Source organism: Peromyscus eremicus, chromosome 18 (genome assembly GCF_949786415.1).
Source record: "Peromyscus eremicus chromosome 18, PerEre_H2_v1, whole genome shotgun sequence".
In the NCBI taxonomy this organism is placed as follows: Eukaryota; Metazoa; Chordata; class Mammalia; order Rodentia; family Cricetidae; genus Peromyscus; species Peromyscus eremicus.
Genome location: NC_081434.1, coordinates 23,657,476 through 23,679,039, shown reverse-complemented (window position 1 = coordinate 23,679,039; position 21,564 = coordinate 23,657,476). Strand labels below are relative to the sequence as shown.

At 35.4% G+C, this 21,564-nt stretch overlaps 1 non-coding gene across 1 annotated transcript; it reads left to right on the top strand.

Annotated features, from left to right (window-relative positions):
* Positions 1–5,243: 5,243 nt before the first annotated feature.
* Positions 5,244–5,409, top strand: LOC131895393 (U1 spliceosomal RNA). Its single transcript, XR_009375155.1, has one exon. It is a non-coding gene; the product is annotated as a U1 spliceosomal RNA (small nuclear RNA).
* The last annotated feature ends 16,155 nt before the right edge of the window (positions 5,410–21,564 follow it).

Sequence of the window (21,564 nt, the reverse complement as noted above, 5' to 3'; positions counted from 1 at the left end):
TTCCCTGTAATTGTCAATACAGAAATATCACTCTTCATATTTCTAATGATTTTAAACAGTGTTAGCATACAGTGTAAGCTACATAAAATAAGAAACCTCAAAGATAATAATTGATTTTGAGATGCATTGTCGACTCCTTAATACTGTATCAGTATCTCACTAAAAAGCATATTAAAATGCACATATATTATGAAAGTAGAATGCTACATAATAAGCTTAGGCAGCAGTAAGTCAGAACCAAAATGCAAAACAAGTCTTAAAGTAGAAAACCAGTTTAGTAAGGCTAAACAGTTTACCATAGAAAGGAAGGGAGATAGAAGCAGCTGAGAAGGAGAGGGAAGGGAAAGAGATAAGAAACTGGCCTTTGTATTTGCCCCTTGGGAAAATCTAAAGACACATTAATTCTTAAATTAAACAGCAATTATCTCTTCCTAATTATTAAAGACAGCCGTTAGGGCTAATTTTTCCTTTATGATAATATCATACCATCAAAGAAAAATATATATGAATGAAGCAATGAGATATGACCAGGACTGGACTAAGCCTGGACATGCACCATGAAAAGAGACTGTGCTAGAGTTTTTTTTGTTTGTTTGTTTGTTTGAAAACTGTGTAAAAGTAGCAATTATTGTGAAGGTTTAGTTTGGACTCAATATTCTTGATGTGGACAATTATAAATCCGAGGATTCACAAATCTAGTGATTTTTGGCTTGGTTCTTTTATAAAATTCCTGAACAGACTCTTACTGCTATGTGTACTCTTATCAAAGGCAGGGCTTAAAGATTTCACCATATTTATACAATGTTTAGACATAGTAGCCCACATAAATTATTACATTTTTTCTCATAACTGCCTTGACATTTATTTAGGATTGGCTTGAGTCTTAAAAATTTATATAATCCTATATGCTAACAATCCATAAAGCCATAAAACCTCTTGTACAAATCTCAAAGCAGGACACATTAAACATAAATATTATTTTTAGAATCATAACACCCTTGCAAATATGCTCAAGTGAGAAACTGGCTGGGAATTCGCTTTCATGTATTTTGAGGATTTCAAGATATATTTTTAGAAACTATAAAAAGCAAGGGAAAAATTGTTGCCAGACACATAAACAGAATAAAGGGACAAACTTAGCACTTTGAAAAGATGCCATTGATAGTTACATATAAACAAGCTGAAAACTGAGTCCAACCTCCAAAAATATTCTGAGTTCAAATGTGTTACAAATCATTTCTCCCTGGCCCCTGACACAAATGTGAGCATTTTCCATATCTGCATATGTTATTACAGTGGTTTCACGGACTGTTACATATGTTTACCAAGTCAAATCTTAACGGAGCAAGGGCATGGAACAGGCTCTAAAGATTTTATGTCTGATGTCTCAAAAACATATCTCTCATCTTTGGATTTTATAATCTTTAATAGATATAGAACAGATACACACACTAAAGTAATCAAAGCCAAATGTACAGCATTGTTAAATGAAATTATATATGAAAAGTAGGCTTGAGAGAGCTCATGAGTAAACACCTTATCACACAAGTATTGAAACCTAAGTTTGAATGTGCAGAACACATATAATACGAGACACAGTATCCTGAGTCAGTAATTACAGTGCCTACTTGCTGAGATAGGAGATGGATCAGGAGAATCTTGGGAAGCTTCCTTCCCCTTAGCCTGGCAAGCACAGAATAACCAAGAGACACTGTCTTAAAGGAGGTGAAGGTAAGGACCAGTACAAAGAGTTGTTCTCTGACCTTCACACATGAGCAGAAGCATTCACCTACTCATATGCACGTAAATGAATATAGACACAAAGATTTTTTTGTTAAGTAGGACAGATTAGCATATTCAAACTTCTGTTGTTCTAGGCTAAGCCATGCATTTGATTCTACATTTAAAAAAATGCATAAGAATAAAACAAAGCCAGGCATGGTGGTACATGCCTTTAATCCCAGCAAGCTCTCAGGTGGCAGAGGCAGGTGGATCTCAATGAATTTGAGGTCAGTCTGATCTACATAGCCAGTTCCAGGACAGGAGGACAGGCAGAACTGCATACAGAGACTCTGTCTCAAAAAGAGAGAGGAGAAAAAGGAAGAGAGAGAGAGAGAGAGAGAGAGAGAGAGAGAGAGAGAGGGAGGGAGGGGAGGGAGGGTGAGGGAGAGGGAGAGAGAGGGAGGGAGGGAGGGAGGGAGGGAGGGAGGGAGAAAGAAAACATGCATATGTTATGAATATTTTTAAATGTTATTTTATAAATTAGCATCTTCTAAAAATGAGAAGATGCTAAATATCTCAAAAGTAAAGTGGTCAGCTGATCGTTTTTTTTCCTATGTACATGACTCGTGACATAAAACATATACTTAGACTGACTTTCCATTTGCAGTGATTATCATAGTAAATTATTATGCCATCCACTGGCAAATATGTATGGTGTAAAACAAAAGAAAAGAGAAACATAGATTATTGCTAATGGGTGAGGAGGAGAAATGCAATCCAATCTGGTTCTCAGAGCCTTAACACTAGGAGTCTAGTAAACTTCTGTGAGTTTTAAGCACATATGGTTGCGTGTACACACGAAATGAAGCCACCAAATGGGAGAAAAATCTTTACCAACTGTACTTTAGACAAGGGGCTAATATCCAGAATTTTCAAAGAATTGTAATTGTGGAAATTAAATGCCAAAGAGATCAAACTGCCAAATGAAACATGGGCCAATGAATTGACTGGACAGTTTTCAAAATATGAAATACAAATAGCCTGTAAATAATTTTTAAAGTGTTCATCGTCCCTAGACAGCCGATAATGCAAATGAAAACAACTCTGAGATACCAACTCATTACACTCAGAATGACTGTCATCAAGAAATCTGACAAAAAAAATGTTGGAGAAGATATATAGAGAGGGGAACCCTTATGCATTGTTGGTGGAGTGGCAAATTAATACAGCCACTATGGAAATCAGATTGGTTATTCTTAAAAAAAAAAATAGAACTACCTTGTGAACAAGCTATTTCACTTCTGGGCACATACCAAAAGAACTTTACACCATCGTGAGATGAATAGGAAATGAAAATCTGGTATATTCATAAAATACTATTCAACACTAAAGAAAACTAAAACCACAAAATTTTCATAACAGTGGCAATATTTAATATGTCTAATGTTAAGCAGGGTCACATGGTTTCAGAAGGGAAAAAACGAAAAAAAAAAAAAAAAAAAAACTCTTGTTCTCCATCATACATAGATCCCAGTATAATTAGGTGCTGAGGAAGCCATGAGGGAAGGTAATATACTTTGCCCATGAAAGAAGGTATGAAGCCAATTGTTTTCTAGTTATAACTTTGCCATGGAGCTGTGTGTTTTCACGATTAATGTAATCATGAAAGTGTAAAATCCCTTGTGAGTTCCACAGCTACAGACTAACCATTGCACAACAATTCATTGAGACGTGTAGACTTTGGGTCTGGTTAATTTCGCTATGTGATGTTTTTATTTTCAAATTCTTTATACTGAAGTTTTAATGTACTTTTTAAAGGAATGAAGCCAAATTGAAGTCTGTGTCAGAAGCCACCTTTACAGTGTCTTTGAGCTCACACATCTTTGTCTAGCTCTGACACTGCCTGTCAAAGCTCTGTAAATACTGAAGCCTAACCGAGCCAGTGTTCTTCTGCTGATCTTCCATTTCTTTTGCTCAAAATGAAATTATCCAGGGGGAGAAGTGTCAATGGAATGTTTAGGAAGGCTGCATTTTAAACTTTATCTTCCTTTCAAAGGTCTTGGGGATCTGTTTCTCTTCCAAGTCACTAAGAGCTTCTTTAACCTCCCTCAACTCTGACATCTTTTATCTCACTTTCAGTGTCAGGATGGGGCTAGGCTAGCAGTCAGCAGCAATTTCCAGAAAAACAAAATTCCTGCTGCTGGAGATTTTGTATGTGTCAGACAAATTCCAGAGACACTTTTCTTTGCAGAGCAAAAAGAAAACCATCTTTACAGTGACTTGAGCAGAACACTATACACTTGGTAGTGCCGAGGACCAGGATCCCGGCCACATGGATGATAGAGCACACACAGATCATTACTGTGCCGATCACTACGAAGAAAAGTCCAGTATTGTATCTTGCACTAGAGAGGTCAAGGGGAATAGTGCAGCCAAGCCGTGAATAAACAAAATCAATACCAACAGCGTGTAATAGTCCCTCCAAACAACCACACACATACCACTTCACAACTGTGTCAGAGCAATTGCTGAAAGCAGAAAGTTTTTTCTACAATAAGAAACAGCAGCATTCAGAATATATCCTACAGCATTGAAATGATTTAAAGCTGTTGGGGAGGGCTATTAGCAATACACCTTTAATAGAATATAAATATTTTAAATGTATATGCACATGTTTAATGGAATATTTTATGTACTTTAACATATACAGATACTTAAGTATACACACAGATTCACACACACACACACACATGCATGTACTCACACAGTCATGCACACATTCCCCCCAAACACACACACATACTCATACATGTATATCAATATATTCCTTCTGCCTATCAGCCCAGCACAGGCTTTCTGAGTTCTTTATGTCTTGGTAAGTTTACGTTCAGCTCCCACAGCCCACTATATGAATAAGCATAGATCTAAATTCAGCCCTTCCGAGATTGCCTTGCCAATAGTAAACAACATCTTGAGCAAAAAATTAGGAGGCATTTTCTACATATTTATTAAGTGTTATTTGATTGGGTGATTGATTCCCTCCAAGTCTAGCCAGCTACATTTGTTGAGTTTCATGGTTCAGATTAATTGACACCGATGTAATATCCAAATATTTGATTCTTCCTGAAATGTTTATCACTTGAAGTACTTCCTCACTTCGCCACAAGGCACTCGTATTATCAATGTCACACTGAAACAGTGGGGAGAGCTGCGCTTTCCATCCATTTTCTTTTGATCAGCAACATGTGTGTATGTCATTTATTTGCAATTAGCTCCCTTCCCTCCGCCATTAGTTCTTAGCAACAGATGGTATCCTGAAAGTGTGACTTTTTGCTATTGGCACGTGCTCTATTTCCTTATGATGACCAGATGTCTCTCTTGGGTTTCAGTTCTCTTGGGTCTGGATTTTTTTTCTCTCTCTCTCATGTATACGCACTAGGTTGAGAGGTCAGAGCCACAAAATTAGCAAGACAATTGTCCTGGTGGCAGAGGTGGGGGGAAAGACATCTTTATTAAAAAATACACCTACCTGGCCAGGGGAGATACCATGATCACCAAGGTGGTTTTCTCAGGGCGAGCCTTATCCATTCAACTCCAGATGTGCTGTGCTGACCCCTATGATGTCCCCACATGCAGAAAACTCAACTGCATAATTTGCATCAGTGGGGACCATGTTTGTGGTTTTTTCTGAAAAATGAAAATAAAAATAAACAAATAAAAATAAATAAGTAAAATTTTAAAAGTACACTTAGAGACAGTAAAGAGATGGCTCATATTTTTGTGGCACTATAAATAGTTCATATATTTTGTCAAATAAAGATGTAAATAGAAGAAGACTAAATGGAAAATCCACTTTTACATAAAGCATTTTGAAGTTTCAGATACAATTTACCTAATATGAACAAAAATAAGGAAAGACACCGGGAAGCTACTCAAGTGTATGCAAAAGTCTTTCCATGACAAAAGTTTCAAAAGACATTTCAAAAGGCACATTTTGCAGAAAAATATTAACCTTCTCTCCCTAGCGCTCATTTGCATTAATTCAAAGTTACGGTTCCGTGGTGCTAATTAAGAGAGTTTTCATATGGAAATTTCAAAGGCAATGCTGGGCCCTAGACTGGACACTGCCTTCCCCGAGTTGTTCAAGGTTTTTGTTTGATTATGGCTTTATTTGATGGAAATTTGATGGCAAACTGTGCTGGATTCAAAAAAAGAGTAAGTTGGAAATACCCATTGTGAAAGGAGAGCAATGGCAAATGCTTCACATACTCCTGTGCATGGCCGCTTAGACAAAGTCATCACGCTGTAAGGGAAGGAAAAATGCCCACAGTGTCCAGGGGAGGCAAGGGGAGTCTGTGAATGCATATGCACCAGTGTGCGTTAGCAAGGAGAATGGAGAATGGCGTGAGGTTAATGATCCAGAAGTCAGAACAACTGTCACGTCAGCTGGGTGGCGTTCAATAGCCACCGCCCTCAAACTACGAGTTAGTCTGGGGACTGTGGGGATGACTCAGTTGTTGAGAGCACTTGGTGCTCTTGCGGAGGACACAGTTCTCAGAACCTATATCCAGAAGTTTACAATTGCTTGAAACTCCAGCTAGACGACAGGAAGCCCTTTTCTCAACACTTGGGGCACTTTCCCTTACATGTACACAGGTACATACAGAGAGCTAAAAATAAAAATAGTATGAGTTAGACTTTAGGTAAGAACGAACCTACAGAATTAAAATTAGAGTAGACTCATGTTAAAATAGTGTTTGGTTAAACTCAAAGTAGTGGTTGAGTAAATGCTCTTAGTCATTTTAATTAAAAGAGGAAAACATAGGTATATTCTTTTTACCTTTGGTTTAATATTGATGACTGCAAACCATTAAGAATTACATGGGAAAAGTCTTAGTTAATCCAGTTTATATGTTGAAAATAATTAGCAAGTACTCAAGAATCTTTTCTTACTAACAGAAAGAAAAATATACTTTTTGTTTGTTTGTTTTTGTTTTTCGAGACAGGGTTTCTCTGTGTAGCTTTGCGCCTTTCCTGGATCTCATCTGTAGACCAGGCTGGCCTCGAACTCACAGAGGTCCGCCTGGCTCTACCTCCCGAGTGCTGGTTTTAAAGTGTTTAGATTAGAAGCATGAGTGCAAAAAGAGTTAGACTGCCCATCAATCCTGAGGACCTGAATTTGATACACTGAACCCACATGTTTAAGGAGAGAACAACAAGTTTTTCTATGACCTCCATTTGCACACACACACACACACACACACACTAACTAATACATATACACACATATATGTGTGTGTGTTTCATATATATATGTTTCATATATATGTTTCATAGGGATTAGACACTGTTGTGGGACATTAATCCTCGGAAGACATAAACTCACCCACTTGATAGGGAAGCAATGATAGATCACAGTACAACCTCGTGAACCAATGAGTCTTATTAGGGCTACATACAGAAAAAGAAGTGACTTAAAGACAGCTGAGCTGCATCACTAACGCTGACCCAAGCATAGGTGACAGCTCCCGAAAACCAGAAACCCGGCAGACTGAGCAACCTGCAGGTACCACAACTGGTTGGAGAGTGGTGTCACTTCTGGGTAGTTCAGCATGTCTGAGTCTCTTCTAGGCAGCTCAGCTTGTCTGAGAATCGCTCCGAAGTCCTTCCAGCTTATATATGCTTGGGGAGGGGAAATCCGAGGCAACCTGATCAGCTTCAGGAGCTTCATAAGTTTAATGAGCGCCCATGATGGATGGACTGGTTCACCTCTACTTAGAACTCTGCCGTTTCACCTCCCTGGAAAGGTCCTGTTTCATCACAAGCTTCCTTCAAAGAATGAAGGTGTTAATCTGTTACATAACAGGCATGGGGTTAATAGGACTTATTCAGGAAATTACTGTAATTTCACCATAAAAACCAGAGTAAAATTTAGTAAGTCAGGGTGGAAACATTTCTACAGTTAAAATATTTTAACTTAAAAAAAAAGTCAGCTATTTAACTTAATGAGTCATTTGATATAGTCATTCACAATTTCATTTCTTTGATTTTTAAATTATGTTGAAGTATATATAACATAAAAACTACCACTTTAACCATTAAGTTAACCCATACTATTATGCAAACATCATAGACAGCCACTAAGGCTTTCTCCATTTTTTATTAATTAATTCAAACTACTTCCTTGGTTAGGCATCATTTTCAATTTTTTCTCCTCCATTCTGGGAAACCATAATTGAATTTACGAACTTATTTCTCTGTGGCATTTGATGAATTTGTACTTACCTAACATGAGTACATACAAGCCTAGAATAGCTCTCTTTTTGTGACTGGCATATTCACTAAGTAGAATGTCTTCAAAGCTTCTTTATGTTGCAGGACTTACTTCCACCTCACAGCCACATACTATTCCATTATTTGTATGGAATCTTGTTTGTACCACCTCTTGTTTGTCCACCCATCTGTTGATGGATGCTTAGGTTGTCTTTTGAATATTGTGTCTAGGAATGCTATGAAGTTAACTGTACAAAGACCTGTATGAGTCTCTGCTTTGATTTCTTTTGTGTATTTTCCAGAGAAGGCATACTTGTAATATATCCCCTAAACTAAATGGATAGTTGCAAAGGAAAAGGCAGATGAATGCATTGTTAGGTGAGTCTGAAGGCATATTTATGTGCATTAAGACTTACTCTCAAGGTGTTTGTTGTTAGAGTTTGGCTAGACAGAACCTGTAATGAAAACCCTGGTGCACTTTAACTTGTGAGTACCAAAACAAAATACCAACTTCCTAGTTCATTGCAGAATCACTGTACATAATAATGTGATTTTAGAGAACATAATATATCAACAATAAAGGCAGAATAAAAGACCGTGTAGTCAATCCCTAAGGGACCAACAGCCATCCAGTTACACCATGTTCTTGTAGGAAGATAAATACACAAACAAAGGAAATGATGTCTGCTTCGAATAATTTACAATCAAATGTTAACAAATGCTCAATAGCCAGAAACTGTTCAGATAAAACATGAAACCAATATAATGCCATATGGCTAATGTTTTTTACTGTGCAGATGGCTCGTAGAAACTTAATGAACATAGTTTGCATATTTACCATACACACGTAAGTTAGGAACTTTAAAATGAGACAATAGGAGAGAGGAAGCTAGGCAATGAGATGTATTAAATGGGTGCAGAAAAATATGCTATCACAAAAGAAAAAAAGCAGATGTGAACAGGGAGGAGAATAACATACTGAAATAAAAGCATCCTGTTCTGAAATTATGACAAATGCTTTACTCTGACTCGAAGTTGAGAACACACAGGCGATTATTGTGTGTGTGAGAAAAATCGAGATTAATGTGAAATTAATCAATTTTGTTTAATAAATTAATAAATTGCTAGCATACAGTATGGTAAGAGTTGCTTTAGGGCAGTGCAGATTTTATTTAATAACATTATCTATATTTCAAACATATGACAGGAGGTATTTTGTCTTAAAGATAATGGTCTTCTTTTGATTAATTAATTAATTGCCTTGAAAAATAACATATTTTAAGTTAAATTGAAAAGGGAATGCAACAGTCCTTGGTGAAGATCATAGGTAGTACTCTTGTGTTTTATAAGTTAAATAGACCTATAAGCATCCTGCTTCAGGTTTGCTATTAAAAGTGCATTTTTAGGACTATGGTTTTTGGTTCATTGAAATAATATGGTACATTCCATCTGCTCCAATGTGGACCAAAATTTAAAATCATATTCACTAAGTATTCAAGCATCCATTTTGACATTTGTGTGGCTGACAAATGCCTCTAAAGTATGTTTTATTGCTCTTGCAAATGAGAAAAATTCAAATCAGATCATTAAGTGTAACAATGTTCATAAAACTGTGTTTAAACTCTCTTAATTTTGAAGAAAATGTTGTTAAATAAGTATAATACTTTCTTGATTTTAAATGTATAAGTATACCTAGTTATTGAAATGAAAATTTAAATCATAAAATTAAATGTAATAAAAGAAGTATATTAAATATGACCTTCTCCACCTGCCTAACTGCTGCTACTGTTAGCCATACAAATATTTTGAGAAATTTTGAATTCATGGAAAATTTAATGTGCCTGAAATTGTATAGGGATATAATTCTGAATTGTAGTATTTTATTGTGTAACGTGGGTATCACCAAGATGGGCTTAGTCATCTTCTTGGCCTGACTTAAATAACTCTTATTTCACAGTGTTGTAGGAAATGCTGGATTGGACATATGGAATGATCATATTAGATTAAGTATCTTTTGTATGGTTTCTTACTTTATTTGTAAGAGGTTCAAAGGAATTTCTGCACCAAATGTTAGATACCTCTTAACATGTAGAGTGCAGGACTATCATACACTACCATACAAGATGATGTTAGAGGATGACGCTCTCATTTCTATGCTCACAGTTTACTCTTAGTATGTTCATTGGAGCTGCAGTAACTTTCCTAATGCATGTACATGAGCTTTCTGTTCATCGTTGTGCCCTTAGTAATTTCTTGAGTGTTTTAGGGTTTCATTGTAGATATCTTCCGTTTCTTTGGCTAAATCTCTTCCTAGATATTTTCACCTAGCTATTGTGTCCAGGGTCCTTTATTTTAATCAACAAGGACATTATTAAAGTATTAAAATACTGTCTGAATGTGCTTATTTTGTATCCTGCCACTTGTGTGTATTCATTTGTTAAGCTCTAACATGTTAATGATTTGATGGCAATATCCTGTGTATGAAAGGATGTCATCTTCAAACACAAAAGTGCTGTGGGATGTTCTGTATGGCAAATGTGTTGCTGAATAGTCAATAAATAAAACACTGATTGGCCATTGGCTAGGCAGGAAGTGTAGGCGGGACAAGGAAGAGAATAAAGCTGGGAAATGAAGGCTGAGTCAGAGAGACACTACCAGACGCCACGATGACAAACAGCATGTGAAGATGCTGGTAAGCCACGAGCCATGTGGCAAGGTATAGATGAATGGAAATGGATTAATTTAAGCTGTAAGAACAGTTAGCAAGAAGCCTGCTACGGCCATACAGTTTGTAACCAATATAAGTCTCTGTGTTTGCTTGGTTGGGTTTGAGCGGCTGTGGGACTGGCAGGTGAGAGAGATTTGTCCTGACTGTGGGCCAGGCAGGAAAACTCAAGCTACACAAAAGTCTAATCTATGTGTGTAGTTTATTCCTTTCTCTTACTAGGCCTTCCTATAGTGGATTAATAATAAAAGCAAAATATGTTTAATTCCATCCTGGCCCTCATCTAGGATAAATATTTCGTTTTCTTCCATTCTGCTTGATGTTGGCTGTGGCTTTTTTTTTTTCAAAATATAAAAAGCTTTTAGTATTTTGAAACATGTCCCTTCTATTTTTATAATGAAGAATTTTTATAAGCTTATAAATATTTTTCTACATCCATTAAGATGATAATGTAAGATTTTGCAGTGTGTCTGTTGAAGTCCTGTGTCTCATTTATTGATTTGATTATGTTGAGCCATCCTTGCATCCCTGAGATGATGCCACTTCATGGTACTGAGTAGTATTTGATATGCTGCTGCATTAAATTATCTGTCATTTATTGGTAAAAGTATTTTACTATTGTTTCTTTTACTAATTTTTGCATTGATTTGTTCTTTTTTAGTTTTTTTTTATTATCTCCAGAGGTATATTATCAGGTTTCTTATTTAAGATTTTCTATTTTTTATATACTTTTATTTTAACTTTATTTTATACTGACAGTATTGCTACATTTCCCAGGAGTTTACATATTGAATTGTCTTCTAATTTGTTTTAGTGAATTTTTAGTTTCTATTCATTTCTCCAGATGACTAACAGACATTTAGGAGCATATTCTTTAATACATATTTGTATAACTTTCATTCTTTTTATTATATTATGTTTATATATTAAATTATATATATATATATATTATATCTATCCCATATTGATATGAGAAGATATACATCTTTCCTTAAAATGGACATTTGATTTATGACCTAAGATATGCTCTATATGCTAATGAGAATGTGTACTCTAGTGTTATTGGAAGAAATGTTCTGTACATTTCTGTTAGATCATTCTACACTATAGCATTCTCTACTATATGGTTCAATTCAGACATTGTTTTTTGCTTTTATCTAATGATCTATCTTTTAAGGATAATGAGCAAAATTGATTCACCAAATGCCACATCATGGTGTATCTTTCCTTTATCTCATAATGTTTGTCTCATAAGTGTAGGTTGTTTCACACTGTATACATAAATATTTTAAATTATTTAGCTATCCTGCTCAAATGACATGGTTATCATGAAGTGTTAAAGAGTCTCTTATGCATTTTCACTTAAAATTTGCTGTGGCTGATATTCATATCTTCTCCCTTTGAGTAGTAGATGTTTTCCCAAACAAAAACTTCAGTCTACTTGTGTCTCTTCAAGTAAAGGCAGTATCCAGTTGAGAGCATATAGTTTGGTTTATATTGGTTTTTGTTCCATTTGTCAACTCTATTCTTTAACTAGAGAGTTTCATCCCACTTTATATCCAAAGTTGTTACTGATAGACATGAAGGTCTTCCTGTTATTTTCTAAATTGTTTTCTGCTGGTTTGTATATTTCTGTAGCTCTGTTATGGTGATGATAAAACATCAAATTTTTTATTTGCTTGTTTTTCTGGAGGAAATATAGTATAAAGTCTGCTTTATTATAGGAGAGCAGTTGTTTTTTCATTTGTTTGTTTGGTTTGCAAGGGAATTTTGTTTGCTTTCATTATTTTATGTAGAATATATTCTTAATTCCTTTGATTTCTGTATAAATATTCTTAGCTTCTTATTTAAGATTTGTGATACTGAAGAAGATTGAGGCAGCAAATAGGAGATTCCATGCAAATTTCATTAAATCACAAGTGCAAAATAGTATTATCAATTTTAATTTGAAAATTAGTTATTTTGGAAAATACGGTGTTCATGCTAGTGAAACGAGCTTGCTATTTTCACACAAACTAGTAAACCTTCTGAACACAATTTTAGTTGTTCTAAGCAAATTGTGACTGTTAAATATGTATCAACTGTTGAAATCAGAGACCTTCAGGGTTCTCAATGAATTTTGAGAGTATATAAGGTGGGGAGATGGCTCAGAAACTAAGAGCTCTTGTTTCTCTTTCAGAGAAGAGGAATTGGGTTCTTAGCACTCACATTAGGAGGTAACCCTGCCTGTAACTCTAGCTTAGAAGGTCCTAATCACTCTGTCCTCTGTGTGCACCTGCATCTGTGTGCACACTCACATTCACGTAAATAAAAAATCAAATAAACCTTAAAAATTTTTATTGTATAAAGTAAATGTTTTAATAAAATTTATATTGGGCTGTTATTTGTTATTTCTGGTAACATGTACTTAGATATTTAGATGCAAAATTAAGTGCAGGCTAAAAGGTTTCATATTTTCCTTTTTCAATTATAGATCCTAAATTATAATGGAAATTAATATAATGCATCAAATATCTTCAAGATCTATTTTAGGCCATGGAATTTCTCCTTTGTTTATAGGAATTTTAACTTTATTTTTGATAGTTTTTGTCTGAATTAGGTCCATTAAAATGCTGGCATCTGGAATATCAAAGCTTTTCCTTTTTTATAGTTGCTAAAACTTTATAAATATTTTTAGAAGTGAATTTCACTAATCCACCTGAGCAAATATTTAAGACTATCATAATCCTGGCCAGCTGAAGGGTATAAATTCCTGTCAGTATCTCACTGGCAGTTTTGCTGATTGATTTATTCTTTCTCACATTCATGCAATTATGCTAATTTGCATTTGAATTTGGAATCCATCTGATAAGAGAATATGTGATATTTGTCCATCACTTATGGTTTTCTTAATTACCTATTAATTATTCATTATAATAATTTAGTGTCAACATCTCTCTTTTTTATGCTGAGATTATTTAAGATTTATTTCTTCACGGCATAATGTTAGTTTGGGGTCCCTTTATCCATAGTGCAACAGACTTTTAATTTATTTGTTTTAATATATTTTCAATTTCTAATTATTCCACTTATAATTTAACAATACACTGTTTCACTGTGTTTGCTTTTCTTCCATTTATTTTGTGTTCCTTTTTTCATTAAAATAATTGCAAATTAGTATTATTAATATATCCAGGCCTGTGACTGTTCCTCCAAATCTATCCTTAGCAAAAATAGCACTGAATAAAAAACATAAATATTTCAATATATTTATATTCCCAAGCTTCTGTTTGCCCACTTCCAATTCAGCAAACGTATGTACTTGAAGACAGTAAGGTATGTGCTCTGTACGTATGTCAAATTTTAGTACTGTTCTATAGATATCTTTTTTTAAGAATCCCATACAAGTATCAAGAAATTTACTTTATACACTCAAAACTATTAAAGTTTATTTGATTTTTACTTCTGCAATGTGTGTATGCACATGGGTGCAGGTACACAAAGAAGATAGAGGGAATAGGAATAGAAGCAATAGTTACAGGCAGTGTGACCCTCCCAATATGAGTGCTGAGAACCCAATCTCTCTCCTCTGGAAGCCAGCAAGTCCTCTTCACTACTGAGCCTTCTCTCCATCCCATATACTCTCAAAATAGATTGAGGGCATTAAAGGTCTTTGGTTTCTGTAATCTATAAATGTTTAGCATCCTCAGTATTCTTAAAACCGCTAAAACTATATTCAGGAGGTTTGCTAATTAGTTCATGTAAAATAGCAATACATGTTAGTATGAACATCGTACTAATTTGTATTCTTCAATTTAATTAATTACAAATGGAATCTTCTATCTGCTGCTTCTGTGTCATGCAGTGTCACATATCATAAATAACAGAATAAATATTCTGAAAATCAATATGATTCAGACAGTAAATTTGTCATTAAAATAACCACAACATTTATTTCTGCACTCTCCTGATACTGTTTATAATTATTTTCCTATATATATAAAACAGAAATAATAATGAAGTCTGTGTCTATCTTAGTACCAGACTAAGTATTTGTAATTTACAAAAACAAAACATCAATTTGAATTCTAAAATGTGGTAATCAGTTTGTGTCCAACACACACCAAAAAAAATTAACTTCAAGTTCATTGGGGGTTTGTGATATTCTGATCTGAGATCATCACTATGAAGTGTGTAGGCTGACAATATGGTTGGACATATTTAATACTGACATTATAATACTAACATTACAGCTTGAAATTAGAAAAAAACTAAAGTTGCACATTTGAAAATATGTTCAAAGCATGATTAAGACATGAAAACAACAATTTACTTAACTCAACCCAGAATGTGTTCTCTGTTTTTTTGTCTGTATTTGACATTGCTTTTTGGATATATAAGAATGAAAGTTACACCATCCTCATCAAAGAAGACTTTTGGTCTCTGAATCAGAAACCATTTCTAGCCTTTTTGAATTGTTTCCAGGAAATCATTATGCATTAGTCTATTAGGTAGTTGAAATATTACATTTATTTACTAATTTATTATATGAGGTGGACACATGTACATCCGTGAAGGTCAGAGAACAACTTTCAGGATCTGATTCTGTCCTTCAACTATGGGAGGCCTGGGGATGGACCTCAGGACTTGAAGCCCCACAGCAAACTTCTTTACTACCACCCTCATTGCTATACCCATGAAATAAACAATGCATTATCTCAGTAACTTGGAGTAAAAACATATATTTTACTTACTCCTTTTCCTGTCAGTCTTCTGGGTGAGAGGCTATATTTCCAGTTTTCTTCGTGTCTTAACACCCAACTTCAACCTTGGACATGCCTCTTCCCAAACACTGTTAGGTGTGCAAGAATAACGCATGATTCATGGTATACTTCATAAGATCTTATCTTGAAAACTTTACATTATCACATCTGTCCTCCATCTGTAAAGTATGTATGTTATATTGCTGTGGGATGCCTTTCTGTCTGGTGTGAATATGTGTGGCTCTCATTGGATAAATAATAAAGCTGCATTGGCCTATGGCAGGGCAGGGTGGAGCCAGGATGGAAAATCAAAAAGAGATAGTGAGAGAAGAAAGGAGGAGTCAGAGGAAAGTAGCCCACCACTGAAGAACACCACAGCCACTTGGCAACATACAGATTAATAGAAATGGGTTGAGTTAAGTTATAAGAGCTAGCTAGCAAGAAACCTGACATACTGGCCATACAGTTGGTAATTAATATAAGCATCTGAGTGATTATTTTATAAGCGGCTGCAGACCAATGGTAGGAGAAATTCTTACCAACCATGGGGCCAGGCAGGACCAGGGAAACTTCTGACCACATTACATAGCCAAATGTAAAATAAATAAGGCTTGAAATATACCCTTGCACATTAGGGATAGTTGTATATTCAAAAGCAAATGAGTGTATTCATCAAGAAATCTATTAAGAAGAATGAATAATTAGAAATAGAGTGGTGGCATCTACTCCAATATTTCATGAAGCAAACCTAAGCTTCATCTTGTTGGAGTATAAATAGACTTATGATTAAAAGCTGCAATTTGCTTATAAAATTTGGCAATTGATTTGAGTGAGAGTCTGTCATGAAATTTGGTGCCAATATGGACATTTCATGCTATAAGTTTTGATGAATTGCTGTATCTTGAATGATACATTAGTTTAAAAATGAATGAGATATGTTGTGGCTTGTTACATGATCATCAGATTTAAATAATGACTTGAATACTGTTTATGCTTTGATTTTTTTAAAATGAGAACTGACCAGATCTCTTTAAGAAAGATCTGAAATCAATTTTCAAGTTCTTACCCACAAAAAGCCCTAACTTCTAAGTCTATTGACAGCTCAGAAAGCTTGAACAACTTTGTCAACTTAAAAAAGATTGCTGGTGTTTAGAGGGGGTCGAGGCTGATCAGGAAAGAAGGAAAATTAGGTATTAAACAAGTTTTAAACAATGATACCTCCTATGTTGTCTAGTGATTTATTTGAATCATAAAAAAACTTTCATATTATTTAATATTCCCTGAATATTAAAACAGTTCAGTATATTAAATATTACATTTCCCCTTTATATTGAAAATAGATTGTTGAATACAACATATACTGATTACGGTTTCCCATACCCCAACTCCTCACAATTACACCCCACTCCCCACACACCTTAAGGCACAACCTTTCTTTCTCTTATTAGGATACAAACAGGCATCTAAAATACAATAATAAAATAAAGTAAAACTAGATTTGAAAATAAAAAACAGAATAGAAAAAAACAAAGAAAAGAAGAACAGCCAAAGAAAAAGCTCAAGAAATACGTATAAACACAGTGACATACATATTCACACACAGAGAAATCCCATAAAAACACAAAACAAGAAACCATAATACATACACGAAGGACCTATAAAGTAAAATTAATTAATTATTAATTAATTAATTAAAAGAAAAGAACCCCAACATAGCATTATGAGACAAATAACCTCCAAAAATGTCATTGAGTTCATTTTCTGTTGGCCGTCTACTGCTGGACATAGGACCTGGCCTTCTGAGTGATACGCATACCCAGTGAGACCTCATTGGAGAAAAATGATTTTTCATTTGTGAGATGTTGTCAGTTGGAAATAGCTTCTGAGTTAGGGGTGAGGGACTGTGTCTGCTTACTCTCTCAGTGGTGGGACCCCAACTGGCCCAGATCTAAGCAGGCCCTGTGCATGCTGCCACTGTCTCTGAGATAGGTGTATCCATCCTGATGTATTTAGAAGGCCTTATTTATAAAGTGTTCCCTGTCTCCTTTGGTTTTTACAACCTTTCTTCCTTCTCTTCCCAGTGCTCAATGAGCACTGAAGGGAGGGATTTGATGGATACATCTCATTTAGGACTGGATATTCTAGGGTCTCTCATTCTCTGCAAATTGCCCAGCTGTAGGTGTCTGTATTTATTTTCATTTACTGCCGGAGGAAGCTTCTCTGATGATGGGTGAGCAAGACACTGATCCACGAGTTTAGCAGAATGTTGTTAGGGATCAATTCATTGCTATGTACCTTTATCAGATCAACAGCATTTGGTTTTGGGCTAGTTCCCTGCTCTATCTGGTTTCAGGTTCTTAGCCACCTCAGTAGTGCCAGAGATGGGGGCCTTAAATCTAATATATATTGATTGGTTAGTACCACAAGCTTTGTGGCACTGTTTCACTAGCATGTCTTGAAGGTAGGTCCCCATTGTAAGTAGAAGAGTTTGTAGCTGGGTTGGTGTTTACTTTTTTTTTTTTTTTTTTTTTTTTTGGTTTTTTCGAGACAGGGTTTCTCTGTGTAGTTTTGCGCCTTTCCTGGAACTCACTTGGTAGCCCAGGCTGGCATGGAACTCACAGAGATCCGCCTGGCTCTGCCTCCCGAGTGCTGGGATTAAAGGCGTGCGCCACCACCGCCCGGCTTGGTGTTTACTTTTACTGATAGCATGCAGAACTACCCTCCAGTACCGTGAATTCTAGTCAGTAGTGCTTAAGGCTCTACCTAGGCACCAGCTTGGATTTCTCTATGTTCACTGAGTTTTATAGGTGGTGTATTCAGCAATAAGTCCTTAACATCAGTTTTAAAAGAGCAACCAATAACCTTGGAAATACCCTGGGTTGTTAGGAAATTCCAATGGGGCATCATTGGCAAACAAATTGGCCAGATGTAACCATGGAACTGGAGGTTTCATTTAGTGATAAGGGAGATGTCCAGTTGGGGCTGTTGTCTTCCCCATTATTTGGCAATTCTATTCAGATCATCTCCATAAATGTATATATTTTAGGAAGTTTCTACTGTATTAAATTGCCATAAAGCACCTCAAATGACCCTTAATTTTATCTGTCCTTCCCATGTGATCTTTATTTTCCTCCTCATCCTTCACCCTCTTTGTTGATCCTCCCCTTCTGATCACCCCACCCCTCCAAACCCATTCTTAGCTATCTATTCCATATCCCCTAGAGGGTGATCCAACCCTCCCAGCTAGTACCTTATCTATATCTAACCATGGCTTTATGGATTGTGCCCTGCTTATCAAAACTTAAAAGCCAACATTCACATATAAGTGAATACATATCATGTTTGTCCTATTGAGCCTGTTACATTACTCAGAATTTTTTTCCTAGCTTCATCTACCTGTGAGTTTTGTGATTTTGTTATTTAAACAGCTGAGTAATATTCCATTGTGTAAATGTTACACATTTTTTTAATCTATTCTTACATTGACATAAATCTAGTTTGCTTCCCGTTTCTGGTTATGAATAGAGCAGCAATGAGCATCGTGAAAAAGTGCCTCTGAAGTAGCATGTAGAGCCCAAGAGTGGTACAGCTGGATCCTGAGATGGAACCATTCCCAGCTTCCTGAAGAACCACTACAATGATTTCCACATCACTCCCACTAGCATTGAATGAGTGTTCCCTGTACTCCTCATCCTAGTCAGCATCAGCTGTCACTTGCTCTGTTGTTCTTGGTCATTCTGATGACTGTAAGATGAAATCTCCAAGTAGTTTTTAATTTTCCTGATGACTATGACTGCTGAATATTTCTTTATGTGCTTTTCAGCCATCCGTGTTTCATCTTTTGAGAATACAGTCGAGAGCTGCATCTCATTTATAATTGGGTTACTTGTATTCTTTTTAAAAAAAAAATAATTTCTATATTGACTCTTTGAGAATTTTACATCATGAACCCCAATTCCACTCACCTCCCAATTCCTCCATATCCTCTCCTCACCTGTGCAGTGGCCTCCCAAACGAAAATTAAAAAAAAAAAATAATAATAATAATCAGGGTGGTTTTGAGATATCCAAGAGGAGTTCTGATGAGGTTCCTGTGGTGAGGGTATGCCCGAAGCCATATCAGAAGCCTTGAACCAGACCAGTGACTCATTGCCATGAACATTTGCAAATAAAGCTAACTGGACAAAAGGGAAAACTTTGTGACACACCTTGGCTCCCAAAGCCACCAGAACAAATGGAGAGGTGTTGGAGAGGCTGGAAAGATGGAGGAGTGAAGAAGTTTTGTTGTTTTGTTTTGTTTCTGTTCTTTTGTTTTTTTCCTCTTTGGTTTATTTGCACTCTTAGTGTCCTGTTTATTTGGTTTTATTTTGGTTCTTTATCTATTTTAGATATTAACCTTCCTTTGGATGTGTATTTGGTAAACATCTTTTGCCCTTCTGTAGCTTGTCATTTTGTTCAAACGATGATGTCTTTTGCTCTACAGCTGTTCAGTTTCCTTAGGTACACTGTATTAGTTGTTAATCTTAGTGTGTGCTACAGAACAAGGTGCTACCAGTGTCCTGCTCAGAAAATCTCTTTCTGTGACAGTGAGTTTGGGATGATTCATCGTTTTCTTTTCTATCACGTTCAGTGTATCTGGCTTTATGGTGAGGTCTTTGGTCCCTGTGGAATTGAGTTTTGTGCAGTGTAATAATTATGGATCTATTGGCATTCTATCATGTAGAGACATCCAGTTTGACCAGCACTGTTTGGTGAAGATGCTGCGTGTATTTCCTGCTTCTTTATCAAAAATCAGTTTTCCCTAAGTGTGTAGACATATGTTGGGGTCTTTAATTCAATTCCTATTTTCAACATCTATTTTCACACCAATACAATGCAGTTTTCATTACCTTAGCTCTAGAGTTCAATTTGAGGTTGGGGATGATGATATCTCTAGCAGTTTTTTATTATTCACATTTGTTTTAGCAATCCTGGTTTTGTTTGTTTGTTTGTTTGTTTGTTTGTTTATGTATGTTTCCATATGAAGCTTTAATTGTCCTTTCAAGATCTGGGAATTATATGGAATTTTGTTGGGGTTGCATTAAATCTGTAGTTTGCTTTTTGTAGCATGGCCATTTTTACTATTAATGAGAGATATTTCCATCTTTTGAGACCTTCTTCAATTTCTTATTCAATTTTAATGACTTAAAATTTTTACCATGCAAGTCTTTCACTTGCATGGTTAGAGTTAGAGGAAGATATTTTTATATTGCTGAGGCTATAGTTAAAAGTGTTGTTTCCCTGATTTCTTTCACAGTCTGATTGTCTTTTCTATATAGGAGGGCTATTGGGTTTTGCCTATTAATTTTGTACCCAGCTATTTTGCTGAAAGTGTTTATCACCTGTAAGAGTTTCCGGTTGGAATTTTTAGGGTGACTTATTCATACTATCATATGTAGGAGTTTCCGGATGGAATTTTTAGGGTCACTTATTCATACTATTGTATTATCTGCAAACAAAGATATCTTGATTTTGTCCCTCCCTGTATGTATTTCCTTGAACTCATAAGTTGTGTTATTGCTTTAGTTATGATTTCAATTACTATACAGAATAGGTATTGAGAGAATACAACCCTTTCTTTGTTTCTGATTTAGTGGAATTGCTCTTCTTCTCTCCTTTTAACTTAGTATTGGCTGTTAGCTTGCTGTAAAGTGCCTTTATTATGTTGAAGCATGTCCCTTGTATTCTCCCCAAGACTTTTGTCATGAATGGGTGTTGAATTTGATCATAGGGTTTTTTTGGCATTTAATGAGGTGATCATTTGATTTTTGTCAGTCAGGCTGATGATATGGTGGATTATATTTATCAATTTTCATATGTTGAACCATCCCTGCATCTCTTGTATGAAGCCTACTTGATCATGGTGGGTAATATTTTTAAGATGTTCTTGTATTTGGTTTACAATATTTTATTGAGAACTTTTACAGCTATGTTCATAAAGAAAAAACATAAAACTTTCAATATATTTAATATTATAATTTTACATCAGATTTAAAACATTTTCTCTGGGGTATTGTAGAAGAAAACTTATTGGAAAATTAAAAATATTACGTTTTTTTTAAAA